The sequence below is a fragment of the Bicyclus anynana genome, chromosome 15, assembly GCF_947172395.1.
Source record: "Bicyclus anynana chromosome 15, ilBicAnyn1.1, whole genome shotgun sequence".
In the NCBI taxonomy this organism is placed as follows: Eukaryota; Metazoa; Arthropoda; class Insecta; order Lepidoptera; family Nymphalidae; genus Bicyclus; species Bicyclus anynana.
In genome coordinates, this window is record NC_069097.1 from 7,674,770 (window position 1) to 7,690,415 (window position 15,646).

Consider the following 15,646-nt stretch of genomic DNA (forward strand, 5'->3'; position numbering starts at 1 on the left):
CCTTTGTATGGGAAATAGAAAAGGGCAGTTTTTAGGGTTTTCCCGGAAATTATTTGATTTTTTCTCACCTTTTAAACCTTCCCTATACCTCCACGAACATTTCAAGACCAAGATAAGATTCTCGAGTTTTAGCGAGACTATATAATTCATTTTTATATATATATAGATATTCTTAGATAATGTTTATCGTCATCATATAAGCCGATAGATGTCCACTGCAGGACATGGGCCTTTTGTAGGGACTTCCAAACGTCAAAATCCTGAGCCGCTTGCATCCAGCGAATTCAGCGACTCGCTTGTTGTCGTCAGTCCACCTGGTGGGGAGTCAACCAACACTGCGCTTTCTAGTACGGAGTCGCCATTCCAGCATCTTGGGACCCCAACGTCCATCGGCTCTTAGAACTATGTGCCCCGCCCATTGCCACTTCAACTTCGCGACTCGTTGAGCTATGTCGATAATGTTATATTAAACTAAATAACTTTTTTTAAATAATAATTTTCTTCATCATTATCATCAGCTTTCGAAAGCTTTTTTATTTGTTCGAATTAGAAATTTTCTCATCAAATTTAGTAAGTACACATATTGGGATGTAAATCTACACTAATATTATATAGATTTTTTTTTAATATGACTAATATTCCCATTTCCCTCCAGTTAGTCGGGAAAGACGGTGTTAGGAGTGGGTACGACAATAGACCAACGGGGCGGGGATCGAACCACCACCCCTTGGTAATGATGCGTCAAACCGCTCTTACCGTTGATTTATTGAGGCTGTAAGATGAAAGGTTGAATTGTTTGTTTGGCTCTGGAAAGTACTGGACTGATTTAAAAAATCCTTGCATCGTTAGAATCCTTCATTAACTCTAATAAACATAGTCATAGTCGTGATAGCCCAGTGGGTATGACCTCTACCTGATTTTGGAGGGTGTAGATTGGAATCCGGTCCGGGGCATGCCCCTCCAACTTTTAAATTATGTGCATTTTAAGAAATTAAATATCACGTGACTGAAACGGTGAAGGAAAAACATCGCGAGGAGACCTGCATGGAAGAATTTTCTCTGTAGACCAGGGAGTAGACTATTGGCCTAACCCCACTCTTTCTTAGAGGAGACTTGAGCTCAGCAGTGAGCCTAATATGGGTTGATAATTATTAATGATGAGACATAGTCTATATTGTATCCCCGTATTCTCACAGAAATGGGAACTACGCTGGTAAAACTGCGAGGCGTCTGTTAATGTAATATAAACAAAATAAACAAGTCACCATAATATTAAAATTATAATGCTAAACAGAGAATTATTCAATTAATCCATCTCCCGTTAGAATAGCTTCTGTGAGGCAACTCATTATGAGCTTAATAATTATTACATCACGGAAGATTGTAAATTGAGCAAATTAATTAGCCGAGTTTGTGGTATTAGTTGTTAACACCTCGTAAATAATTGCGTGCCGGGCCTACGGTGAACTTAACTGTTTAGGGTCCGAAATGCCAATAATTATTAATGATTTTCCCTAATACTTGGCTAATCTTCTTACAACTGGCCAAAGTGTTTGCAATAACAAGGGCTTGGATAAATAGGTATTTTGTAACATTAGCAATAGCGGCTTTCTCTGAATGAATGTTTCTCCAATAGTTTTAGAGCAATATAATTAAAAGAAATTTGAAAGAATCGACGTTGTCCTTTATATGTATAGGAACCAGGGCTTTTTTATTTGGAAGAGTTTGTAGTACAAGCTCTAAGGAGCATTTGTAACCCTATAAGAACTACCTATGATTACAATTTTAGTTTCGACAATCATCTATACTAATATTATAAAGAGGTAAAGTTTGTAAGTTTGTAAGTTTGTCACATTTTTTAAATGGGGTAATCTTCGGAACTACTGGTCCGATTTTAAAAATTCTTTCACCAGTAGAATGCTACATTATCGGGGAGTGCTATAGGCTATATTTTATATTGGTATCATATATATTAGCCGAGTTATCACAGTTTTTGTCATACAGGTCGGACTGAAAATCCTCTTAAACAGACTTATTCGCATGCGCTGCCTTAACTATTGTGTAAAATTGAAATTAATGTATGGAGACTTTATGTATCTTTAAAAGTTCTACAAAAAAGTCCGCGACACCATATATCTATCTTCTATATATTAGCAGATATAGTACCTTTTGTGTTTTAAAAATTATTATTTTTATATACTTAGGTTTACGTCATTATTTATACAACTAAACTTTAATCCTTATTAAAATAAATTATTTAATAATCACAAGGATATAATGGAGATAAGATTTGCCCTTTACAGTATGTTAATTACTTAAATAGTTTCGGAGATAATGCAAAATTTCTAAAAGACGCAGAAATTCCGCTATATGACGCCCGGCGCTTTCATTTACGTAGTTCCCGTTCCCGTGTGAATATGGGGATCAAACATAGCCTATGACACTCGCAAATAACTTAGCTTTCTATTGGTAAAACAATTTTCCTAATCGGCCCAGTAGATCCAGAGATTACCTCCTACAACCACACGAACTTTACCTCTTTATATTATTAGCATAGAAGTCTCTATTTCTCTTGGTCATACCACCACCACTCTCGAAGGACTGGACCGATAGTATATAGATAGTAGTAAAGTTGACATCGAAATTTACGCGGACGAAGTCGCGGGCGTCCGCTAGTAATTAATAATAATAGAATAAAATAATTCGACTTCAATCTAGTAGCAAGAGTAATTATCCAATTATCCATCACACAAGGAAATAACGCTATACGTTACATACAGTGTGCCTAGTGTCAGCTTAATACTGTGACGATCGCGTAAACATATCCGCAAATTTTTAAGGAACTGCACAACTGTTTCAATTTCATTATAAATACCCGTTTACGTTTACACAATCGTTACAGTATAAAAACATTGAAAACTCCCATTAAGCACACTGATGTTGTCATGAAATTTTCTGGGACTTCATTCGTATGTACGAGTAGGTACCTACACAGTTTAAGCAAAATTCGACATATGCGTTTAATAGAGTTACAAGATTTATTATCCAACAAGTAGAGTAACTACATGAACTATGAAATGTATTATGGTGTTATAATGGTGTGTGAAATTACAGTCGGTCGTTTGTCAAGGAGGCAGCGTCGGACCGCGCCGGCTAGTGATTAATTTCATTACGCCGCTCTTAATTAAACGCAGAGGGCGCCACGATCGCCCTTTATTAGGTGCGTACATTGAAAATAATCAATTTATGGATTTAGTTAATGACCATTCCATTACACACTTTAACAACCTCTCTAGCACATACGGGACCTGCAGGCTAATTCACTAACAATGACGAATGTTAGTTGGTTTATACAAAATTGAGATTCTATGAAACAAATGTCATACGGTGCCAGCCGACAACCCTTCGTGGATATCAGGTATCAGGATAGTAGGTAGATGACATTTCTCAGTAGATTTGATGTTCATTTTAATAGGTTGTTAGTTTCAAGTTGTTTTTCACTTAATTTCATTAAACTAAAATAACATATTCCAGATGTAGAGAAAAAAACGATGTTTTTATTTTGTACGCGTAGAAGAAACACAAAAATAATGATGCCCAAAAATTTTACTTGCTTGTTCTCTATGCCAGCTTTCGTTTTTCCAGCAACTTGAGTTTAAGTCGTAAATCGTAAATCTATGGTTCCATCATAGACAGCATCAAGCCTGATTGTAATTGCAGCGCACAATTAGAATAAGTATATAAACAAGCAGACGCCTGGCGGTTTCAGCTATGTAGTTCCTTCCCGTGCGAAGTGCCTATGACACTCATAAATACCGTGACCTTTTCTATTGGTATTTTTTTTTAAACATACATTATGTATTTAGTTAAGTAACTGTTTAATATTGAATGTAATGTATCTAATCTAATTCGCAGAAACTCACATAACTCCTGGGCATAGATCTAACGGCGTGACGCCGAATAGCGGGATCACTGTAATGACTCCTGCCCCGGGCGGCGCTGACTTACGACTGCATTACCGCACGGAGTCTGACACGTGTCACATTATTACACGCAATCTGTTAGCGCAAGCCTCATATGACCGGCAAACAAAAGCATGATAGTCACACTTACATTATATAGGCGAAAGTTTGTATGTGTGTAAGTGTGAAAGTGTGTAATCATGTTTGTTCCTCCTTAACGCTGCGGCTAATGAAGCGATTTGATTGAAATTTGGAATGGAAATAGATTTTACTCTGGATTAACACCACATACTTTTCATCCCCGAAAAAATTATGGTTCCCGCGGGACTTTTAAAAACGGAATTAACGAAGACAAAGTCGCGGGTGTCCGCTAGTATTAGTGTCCGCGGAGTTCATTGGGGAATTTAATTTAATATAATGCGCAGATATTGATAATTTCTACCATACTCATACAAATGCCAACAAAAACACGGAATGTCAGATGAGGCAGTAAGACACTGACTAGCGGGTCACTGTAATGACACCTGCCCCGGTCAGCGCTTACTTACGACTATATTACCGCGCCGAGTCTGACGCGTGTCACAGTATGACACGTTAGCTGTTAGCGCGAACCGCATACCAGTCCCAACAAAAACACGGTAGATAATTCTCTGAAGCTCAGATCAAGCAGTGAAACGCTGACTAGAAGGTCACTGTAATGACACCTGCCCCGGGCAGCGCTATCTTACAACTACATTACCGCACCGAGTCTGACGCGTGTCACATTATTACACGCAATCTATTAGCACAAATCCCAACAAAAACACGATAGATAATACTCAGAAGCTCAGATCAAGCAGTGAGACGCTGACTAGCGGGTTACTGTAATGGCACCTGTCCCGTTCAGCGCTGACTTACTACTGCGAGTCTGACACGTGTCATATTATTTATATTATTACACGCATTAATGTGTCATATATTACATGCAATTAGTTAGCGAGAGCTTTATAGTAAGTACCTATACCAACAATATAGAACAAACATAAGCCCGTATTCGATTAGCGTGGTGGATCTAAGCCCCATATCCTTATTTTTCACTCCATTATGAAGCGGTCTGACCGTCTTTAGTGGGCGTTAAAGGCTGCAAATGACGATGTCGATACTAAGGTTTAGTTTCATAAAAATTGTAGACTTTTCACGTTGATAAAGCCATTTTGCACTATACGCATAATACTCATATTATATCCTCCACTCCAGTCTCTTTGATGGGACAGGATAATGTAGCCTGTAAATAAATCCGGCACGCGGTAACAAATGAACTGGCTAAGGGAGAGATATTGCAAAAACGTTTTAAAATATCGTGCACATTGTTACATGTAACGTGAGATTATTATAAATTGATGCTATATTTCGCAGTCATAAAAGAAAACAAACGACCATTCACTACCTACCTAATAAACTTCATGACATACTAGTTAGTGTACATAAGTTTAATAATATACTAGAGGCCGCCCGCGACTTGGTCCGCAAGCAGCTTAGGACATTGTTATGTTACATCTTAGATAGTCAATATATCAAGTATCGTGAATATAGCTTATTTTTTCAATCAATTACAAGTTAGCCCTTGACTGCAATCTCATCTGATGCTAAACGATGGAGTGAAGTGTAAGATGGAAGAGGGCTTACTTGGAAGAGGTACAAGTTTAATCCACCCATTTTCGTTTCGAAAGTGCTTGTTCTAGCCTAATTGAAATAATTTAATTTTGACATTGACTTTGTCATACCTATATCAGTTTCTACGCGGCATCGCGGCTATCGGTTGGCAGATGATACCTACCACCAGGCAAGACTTGAGCCAATTTAGAAAATATAAAATCCTACACTGAACTTCGCCAGAGAGGTTGTCAAAAATGACATGTTACAGGAAACATATTAACCCCTACTTATCGATACAAACGACGTGCCTACCTCATCTACCTACATAATAAAAATTCGATACTAATGACATTTCTATCAAAATGGCAAAAGTAAATATTAATTATTATTATAATAAACTCACTTGTAACGACATCTTCTAAGGGACGGTGTCTAGACCTGTAACAATTAAAATATCTATAAAAATGACGATAGAGTATGCAAAAAAATAATGTAACAGATACGATCAATAACACAAGAATATAATTTATGTTATAAGGAAAACATTAATTATAACAGATTTTTTTTTAAATCATAACAAAATCTATGCTAAAATTGTAACGGAAAACGGAAGAAATCGTTTGTTAGTATGTTTGTTTAAAAGCGATAATCTAGAACTGAATTGTTAAGATAATCAAATATTATCACCCGCTATCCTTCATTATAGGAGCGTGTTGGGCAAAGACACTAAAGTCCCATTTAACATAGAAAAGGGTAAGCCTAAACCCTGCTTTTGGTCACTGATAGACTGCTAACGATTGCGAACTATACAATCGATCCCTCATGAGTGAAAACAATTCGATAGATCAAGACGTTAACACAAATCGGCAGTAAACACCATCTTTTAAGCATAATTAAACAATTCAGAAGAGCGAGGTGCTAGAAGGCGCTAGGTGCATACTGGGCAAAGACACTAAATACCCATCTAACATAGAAAAGGGAAAGCCTAAACCCTGCAATTGGTCACTGATAGACTGATAATGATTGTGAACTGTACAAACGATTCCTCATGTGTGAAAACAATTCGATAGATCAAGACATTAACACAGATCGGCAGTAAATACCATCTCATAAGCATAATTAAACAATTAATAAGAGCGAGTTGCTAAAAGGTGCTAGGTGCGTATTAGGCAAAGACACTAAATTCCCATCTAATATAAAAAAGGGATGCCAAAACCCTGCAATTGGTCACTGATAGAATTATAACGATTATGAACTATACAAAGGATTCCTCATGTGTAAAAACAATTTGATAGATCAAGACGTTAACACAGATCGGCAGTAAACACTATCTTTTAAGCATAATTAATCAATTTATAAGAGCGAGGTGCTAGGAGGTGCGTATTGGGCAAAGACACTATATTCCCATCTAATAAAGAAAAGGGGACGCCTAAACCCTGCAATTGGTCACTGATAGACTGACAATAGTTGCGAACTGTACAAACAATTCCTCATGTGTGAAAACAATTTGATAGATCAAGACGTTAACACAGATCGGCAGTAAATACCATCTCATAAGCATAATTAAACAATTTATAAGAGCGAGGTGCTAGGAGGTGCGTATTGGGCAAAGACACTATATTCCCATCTAATAAAGAAAAGGGGACGCCTAAACCCTGCAATTGGTCACTGATAGACTGACAATAGTTGCGAACTGTACAAACAATTCCTCATGTGTGAAAACAATTTGATAGATCAAGACGTTAACACAGATCGGCAGTAAACACTATCTTTTAAGCATAATTAATCAATTTATAAGAGCGAGGTGCTAGGAGGTGCGTATTGGGCAAAGACACTATATTCCCATCTAATAAAGAAAAGGGGACGCCTAAACCCTGCAATTGGTCACTGATAGACTGACAATAGTTGCGAACTGTACAAACAATTCCTCATGTGTGAAAACAATTTGATAGATCAAGACGTTAACACAGATCGGCAGTAAATACCATCTCATAAGCATAATTAAACAATTTATAAGAGCGAGGTGCTAGGAGGAAGCAATTTACAACTAATCTCTATGCTAATAGTACACGAACAATGACACCGGCGCATTAAAACTATTATTGACATCGATAAACCTTTACACTTGCACTGTTACATGCTGGGGCATTAAAGAAATTTCGTTATGCGTTCATTATGTGAGTGGAATCGTTAAATGAACTGTTGTTAAATGTTAAACGGTTTATTTATATAACGGATTATTAATAATACATAATCAGTCTGTGGTTTTACCCGTTTAAACTCTCATTCCTGTGGGTGTATTAATAGTATATTTTTATATTAATAGTAATTTTGTAAACCCTATGTTGTATGTTGTTGTAGTAAGTAGCAACGTAAGAGTTACATTTTTATGAAAATAATTTCATATTTTTATGACAAGTATTTCAAATACCAGATTTGTTTATGACTGGCTAACCAAGTCTTCATTAAAATCTGCTTTATCTTAAAAACAATATGTTCAAATCGGTCGTTTCATCTGCGATATTTGATTAAGCAGTATAAAGTATGTTAAGTCGCAGGCATCAGAAAGAGCTAAGCCAATAGTCCACCACGCTGGCCCAATGCGATTTGGCAGATTTCACACACGCAGAGAATTAAGAAAATTCTCAGGTATGCAGGTTTCCTCGCGATGTTTTTCCTTCACCGTTTGAGACACGTGATATTTAATTTCTTAAAATGAACACAACTGAACAGTTGGAGGTGCGTGCCCCGGACCGAATTCGAACCTACACCCTCCGGAATCGGAGACAGAGGTAATATGCTGGGCTATTACCTGGGCTATGACGGCTACATAATCTGTAGCATTCATTGCTACATAGAAATCCAGCAAGTTAATCCTTACATTTTGTGGCAGTATTGTGTAACGACATTTTTTCAACTACAGTACAGACAGTGTGAGTCTCGAATTCGTAAATCTCTCTTTCTAACACGTTAGTATAAATAGAGAGGGCTAGAAACGAACTCGAAACTCAGACTGTCGAGTCATAAAAAAAAATAGTAGCAGAAAACGCTACTGGACAGAGCTAAACGATAAGACTAGTGAAGATAAATTAGTTACCACTACAGGAAGCAATTTTATCAGCACTGACATTAAATTATTTATCGATTACGAAATACCAAGAGCTATAGAGTCATAAACACAAACTGTGGAACACGAAGGCTCCGCGTGCATTGCACACCCCGGGGCATAAACTTATAAAGAGACAATATTTGTTAGCATCGTAAACCATTATAACCATGGTGTATGGCGGAAAACGCAATATATTCAACGGAGGCGCGCTGTTTACGAAGTTGGTTAGGCTTATTTATTAAGCAGTTGAGCTTTTCATATAGAAGAATTCTCATTAATTTTATAATAGAATAGAGTGAGAGAACGTTAATGTTATGTACTTAAAAGGGGTTTAACGAACGGTTGCCACAAAGCTATAAGTTGTCGACGGAGGACATGACATATTATATTATCCTAAAGATAATATAAAAAATGCGCTTTGTTATTTACACAATTATACGAATCCCATAGTTGCCTAATGCACTATCCATGATAAAAGGATGAAAGCCCCATAAGAAATTAGTTAAAGTTAATATTGTAAATTTGTAATTTATAACGCCAACTTATTCAATATTGATAAACATCTGCTAATCATCAACTCTTTGAGACAATGCAAAATGATGCTTACACTAACATTTCTGGTTTCTAGCAAAATGCAGTAGAAAAAATAATAAATAATTTTCGGCGCAATGTTCCAGAAGTTCTGTTGATTTATGTTAAGATATGAGATGCAACAACAGAAAGAATGATAAAATAACATATCAATGCATCTACATACATCTAGCAGTAGCACTCAGTAAAAAAGCGCAAACTCGATAGAATAATTTTGTTATTAAAAAGCAGCTTACGCCCATCTGATCTAACATGATGAATTTATTTTGTTTGATAAAGCCTAACGCCACTAGACCAACACTACATCACCATATTACTGTCAGCAAAGATACACAGTAAGATCCCGTAAGAATACGAGGATGAAATATAACCTATAAGACTCACAAATAACGTTGCTTTCTATTAGTAAAAAGAATTTTCAAAATCGGTTCATTAGATCCAGAGATTACTACTACAACTTCACAAACTTTACCTCTCTCGTGCAGACATCAGAAAGCTGTTAGATTTATCTTCCAGATTTGACCTACTTACACATACAAAAAAAAACATACATACAGCCGAACGTAGAACCTCCTCCTTTTTGGAAGTCGGTTAATAAAATAGACTTAATATGATTTTTAACGAAGATTTAAATATTTAATAAAAACTCTTGTGTAAAAACAATTGGATTTTTAAATCGCATCTAAAGTCCTGTTCGGATTTAACACGTTCAATTTACAATTCTGATCGTGAAGTCGCAGAGTTGTTGACTAGTAAAGGAATGCTAGAATCGCTTGCTAGGCATGCACTCCCGTGTTCTCACGAGCCGCCGCTTGTTCGACTGTCGCCAAACGACACGGATTTTAATCGCATCGCTGTCATTGCTGATTTATCTAACGATCTTCACCTCGCGTATTACTATATCGATTAATCTAAAATAAATTTTAGATTAATCGATATAGTAATACGTCAACAACATAGCTCAACCATTTGCGAAGCTGAAGTGGCAATGGGCGGGGCACATAGTTCGAAGAGCTGATGGACGTTGGAGTCCCTAAATTCTGGAATCGCGACCCCGCACTAGAAAACGCAGTGTTGGTCGATCCCCCACCAGGTGGACTGACGACATCAAGCCAGTCGCAGGGATTCGCTGGATACAGGTGGCTCAGTATGTTTGGAAGTCCCTACAAAAGGCCTATGTCCTGCAGTGGACGTCCATCAGCTGGTATGATGATTAATAATAACTAGCGGACGCCCGCGATTTCATCCGCTTTTAGACCCCCTTAATCCGGCCCTGTCGCAAAGTCCGTCCTTAACAGACGTCTACTAAATATAAACTGGCTCCCTGACAAATTTCATCTTTCAACCGCTTGACATACAAGCGGTTATCGATATTTCGTGATGACCTTTAGTTTTTGTACATATGAGATAACCTGCATCAATTGTCCAGCGGCTAACCTACAAATTATGAGGTTCTGATGTTGAGGTGAGTTTTCTTTCTTGATTGGTAGTATTATATCGACCCGTATTAAGGCAGCGTCGTGGTCGTCGTCGTCATCTCCAGGTCCAACCTCTTCTTCGGACTGCTTAAAATAAACTGCTGATGATGAGTAAAATTATATAAAGTCGAAACACAAAGTCTCTAGACACTCCTAGGAAGCCCCTACAATATATACATACTATAAGCATGTCGCGCTGGTTAGTCGCTTCAACATACCATCAAGGTGTCTATTAGCCAAACCTTACCATAATGAAACTACACCTTGCCTAGATTTCCCGTTGCACACAAACCCATAGACTATCCGCTTACCTACTATGATTTGATGCGACTTAATAAATAGCTATTTAATTTTACTGTTATCGTGCTTTCGTAGTGAAAACTGCATTCATTTGTTTCGTGACGTAGTAAATACTTATTGTCATTAGAAGATTTGTGGTCCTGTGAGGTTGAATTTAATTTTCTTATCGTTGTAACGGCACTAACTGTATACATTATTAATTTTATTTATTTAAGACAATCGTGAAGATAATAAATTACAGATCTTAATGAACTTCGACCAAGCTGGCTAAACAAAACATAAAACATATGAGAAACCAAACTGAAATGATACTCTAAATACGTCGTCTTACCCATTCTAAGCTTACACTTATGTAGTTGGAAGGTTTAGAATATTTTATAGTTAGGTACTAAGCATTAAAAAATCTCAACTCTATATGGGTCTATGGTCGAACCCACTTCCAGTACATATGCTGGAAGCCTATAGGCTTATTTAGAAAGGAAAGGAGAATATTACTCATGTGAGGCTAATCATCACTATTTACGAGCTACTACAAGGCCAGGTTTCTTTCCCTATATGAGAGGCGATATGGAGAATATATCTACTAATAAACCATTTAAGATTCATTTACACAAGCGGCAACTGCTACCGACGACCGCCACCGTTCGTGTAAATGAACACTTTAGGGAGATAATCCTTGGCTTTTAACGATCACTATCAGATATTATTAATGATAATTACCTACAGATCGATGTTTCATAGCCCGGCCCAGAATTTTAAAGATTCTGCTGATCTAAAACCACAGCTAGTCACACGACTAACGAGGCATTTGACGTATATGCTCCAAAAACTGTATTATACACTTGAAACAACGCACATGGTTCTTTTTATCTATACAAGAAGAAGTAACGAAATGACTACATCAACCTGTACCAGTAATTCATAATGGACGAACGAGTGTATAGCACATTTCTAAGAAAGCTCAGATATCGCTAGTAAATACTGCAGACAGCGTCGGTCGGTTCTCACGTGCCGTTTCCGAGTCGCGGGCGCAGCCGCCACGCCTCTACAAGGCCTATCATGTCCGACTGTCAGTTAGTCTGTACGAATTGTTTAGTTTCGTGACAATTATTGCAGTTAGCATGTTGGTACACCACTAACCACAGCCTAACTTCAATCGTTCGACGGGTTAATGAGAATTAGAAGCTCATGCAAAAAATATTATTATCTATACTAATATTATAACGCTGAAGAGTTTGTTTGTTTGTTTGATTGATCGCGCTAATCTCAGGAACTACTGGTCCGATTTGAAAATTTTTTCAGTGTTAGATAACCCATTTATCGAGGAAGGCTATAGGCTATTTTATCCCCGTATTCCTACGGGAACAGAAACCACGCGGGTCAATCCGCGCGGCGTCTACTAGTATTGATATAAATAGTCCCGAAACTTTCTTTGATTTAGCAGGGACTATAAGGTTAAAAGGCAGGCATCGCTTGTTTTAGTTTATTTTAGCGGTACCAGCGGTACCATATATTCTATGATTTAGGTCTTGCGGGGGCACTGGTTAGCACTAGTGTTGAAGATGAACCAACTGTTGAAGTTTTGTGTCAAAAATAAGTCCCACGAATCATTTTAAAATCCTAAAAAATATTTATTATTCCGAGAGTGGTCGACATTTTTGAACAAGTACTTGACGACAACTAGAACCAGTACCTACTAAGCTACGGAATTCTAGCACAATCTGTCACCATAATTTTTGAGATAATAGAAATATATAAAATTACCTAAGTATGTGCAAAAAGACTATGCGTAAATAGATACTCGTATATTTTTTTTAAATGACATTTCATAAAGGTAGGTGTGAAAGTAAAAACATCAACTCGCTAGTTGACATTTCCACCTAACCGACACAGTTCGCAATCCGCGCGATCGAGACGTTTAAATCACCATTACACGTTGTTAAGAGCCCGCGGGTGTGTTCCTTAATCCATCAAATTACAAGCCGGCCATCATCTTAATATCCCCCACCTCCCCGAGCCTTTCAATAACCAGTACCGCATTGATAGAGCGTAATTACAGTACCGCGTGCGCCCGCGCCGGTATGCTTCGAGCGAATTCGTACTGTAATACTAGATGAAGAGCCGGTTAACATTTTTAGACACGTGTTTGAGGCAAGCTAATAACTTTATTAAGCTGAAGTGGCAATGGGCGGGGCACATAGATCGAAGAGCCGATGGACGTTGAGGTCCCAAAGTGCTGGAATGGCGACCCAGCACTAGTAAGCGCAGTGTTGGCCGACCCCCCCACCAGGTGGACTGACGACATCAAGCGAGTCGTAGGGATTCGCTGGATGCAGGTGGCTCAGTATCGTGATGTTTGGAAGTCCCTACAAAAGGCATATGTCCTGCAGTGGACATCCATAGGCTGATATGATTTTTCATCATCCATCATCATCAGATGGATGATGATGAATAACTTTATACTATTACCCTAACACAGAACTGGAGACCTGGATGGGGAGTAGTGGGTCTACATAAACCATTTCTCTCGAAATGTTTTTTTGCAAAAAATATCCTTGAGGCTGTTTGAATTTTTCATACCTTTAAATTGAATATTAAAAAATAAATAAGCCCCTCGAGTTTTTTATTTTATTTGCGAATTTGTTTTGCTTACAAAGTTATATAACCAACTAAATAGTCTCGCCCATTTATTGTTTACTCAATGTGCAATTCAAATGTATAAAAATAAAATTTCAGTGTGCTTGAAGGATTGGTTTGATTTACCCTTACCCAGTCAGCTTCAGTTCTCTACTAGGATAGTATAGGAGGACACAGGACAGTACAGGACAAGTTTTGAGGTTGCCTCAAATACTTACCCAAAAACGTCGACCAGCTCTCAGACCATACGGTGTGGAGTTTGTATTTCTGGGATTGCTTTGATATCATCGATATGGCGTTGTGTTTGCGTCGCTTGTTTATTTTCAGCTTGCTATATTTGTTTGACCATCTGCCTCTACGTACGTTCTATTGTAATTAGTTTGTCTTTAGAAATAACTATAGCTGACCCAGCAAACGTTGTGTTGCCATATACTAACACTAGCGGACGCGCGCGACTTCGTCTTCTTTTAGACCTCCTTAATCCCGCCCTCTCGTAAAATTCGTTCTTAGTTGATGTCTACTATCTACGAACTACCTTCCTGCCAATTTTCAACTTTAAACGTCAAGCGGTTTTCGAGATATCGTGACCTTTCGCATTTATAGATTGAGATTGAGAGAGAAAAAAAATATTTCAATTAGACGTTGGCCGATTCTCATAATCCTTTTCTATTATTTCAATTATACCTAGATTATAGAATGCCACCTGATTAAAAAATAATAATAATTAAAGCTAATGTTACATACGTTTAGTCTTGGCATGCTTCCTCGCTTTTTCCACCACCATTTACCTTTAACAAAAATCAATGAATATTACTCACATTTTGAAAGGTATTCGTCAAATCTACATTACAGTAGTTTTTTAATTTATCCCAAACAGATTATTAGCCCCCTCCCCCCCCCCACGCAAAAAAAAGAGGGGTGTTATATGTTAGACGTGGATGCCTGTCTGACTGTGTGTGTGTCAGTCTGTGGCTTTGTAGCTCTCTAACGGATGGACCGATTTCGATGCGATTTTTTTCTATTGAAAGCCAGTTTCCTTGCGGTGGTCCTTGTCTATATTTGGTTAATATCGGTCCAGCAATGTAAGAGTAATGCATAAAATTTTTGTAGTTACTTTCATAACAAAAGGTTTTTCAATAGAATAGTTATAGTAGTATAATGTGAGTAAATAATAATCATGATTTGTAATGTATAATTATGAAAATTATATAAAAATTGTCCATTAAACTTTGTACATTAATCGTGATAATAGATTCGACAATACGCGATGTTCCGATGTTTAACATAAACATGAATACAGGTGCATGTTAATGATACGTCATTTACATACAAAGTTACTTTTGAGGATTTCAATGCAAATGTGAATTATGTAAATCCATTCGATATCCTTCTATTGGCCGCAACATAATGTGCTGAGAAAGGAAATGTGTCGTAAATTCAAACAGAAATAGGGGTTCCAGAAATTTTTAATTGCATACATAAAATGTTTTTTAACATTAATTTCCAATGATTTTATGTTTAGAGTCGTTGTTAATTGCGACCCATTTATAATTTTGTTCGTTAAGAATGGTTTTTAACCCTTTCTATACTAATATTCTAAACAGGTAAAGTTTGTGGTGTTGTAGGGGTAATCTCTGAAACTATTTTGGAAATTATTTTACCACTTGATATTTGTGATATGTGTGTCATAGGCTATATTTTATCCCCATATTTTCACAGAAATGGAAACTCCGCGGGTGAAACCGCGGGGCGACAACTAGTCTATACTAATATTAAAAAGCTGAAAAGATTGTTTGTTTGTTTGAACGCGCTAATCTCAGGAACTACTGATCCGATTTGAAAAATTCTTTCAGTGTTAGATAGCCCATTTATCGAGGAAGACTATAGGTTATATATTATCTTCGTATTCACATGGGAACGGAAACCACGCGGGT

The 15,646-nt window shown here is 37.4% G+C and overlaps 1 protein-coding gene across 4 annotated transcripts in view; it reads right to left on the reverse strand.

Moving 5' to 3' along the window:
• LOC112051559 (protein N-terminal asparagine amidohydrolase) overlaps positions 1-15,646 on the reverse strand; it is a 116,601-nt gene that overhangs the window by 87,113 nt on the left and 13,842 nt on the right. Inside the window, exons 2-3 of one of the 4 annotated variants that reach the window (XM_052885714.1) lie at positions 14,457-14,500; positions 6,001-6,035 (exon numbers count right to left, since the gene is read on the reverse strand). The exons of 1 other annotated variant lie outside the window; for it this stretch is intronic. The gene's annotated coding sequence lies outside the window, so the exon portion shown is untranslated. The remainder of the gene's footprint in view (positions 1-6,000; positions 6,036-14,456; positions 14,501-15,646) is intronic. 2 more of the 4 variants (XM_024090279.2, XM_052885715.1) reach the window with 2 other exon arrangements.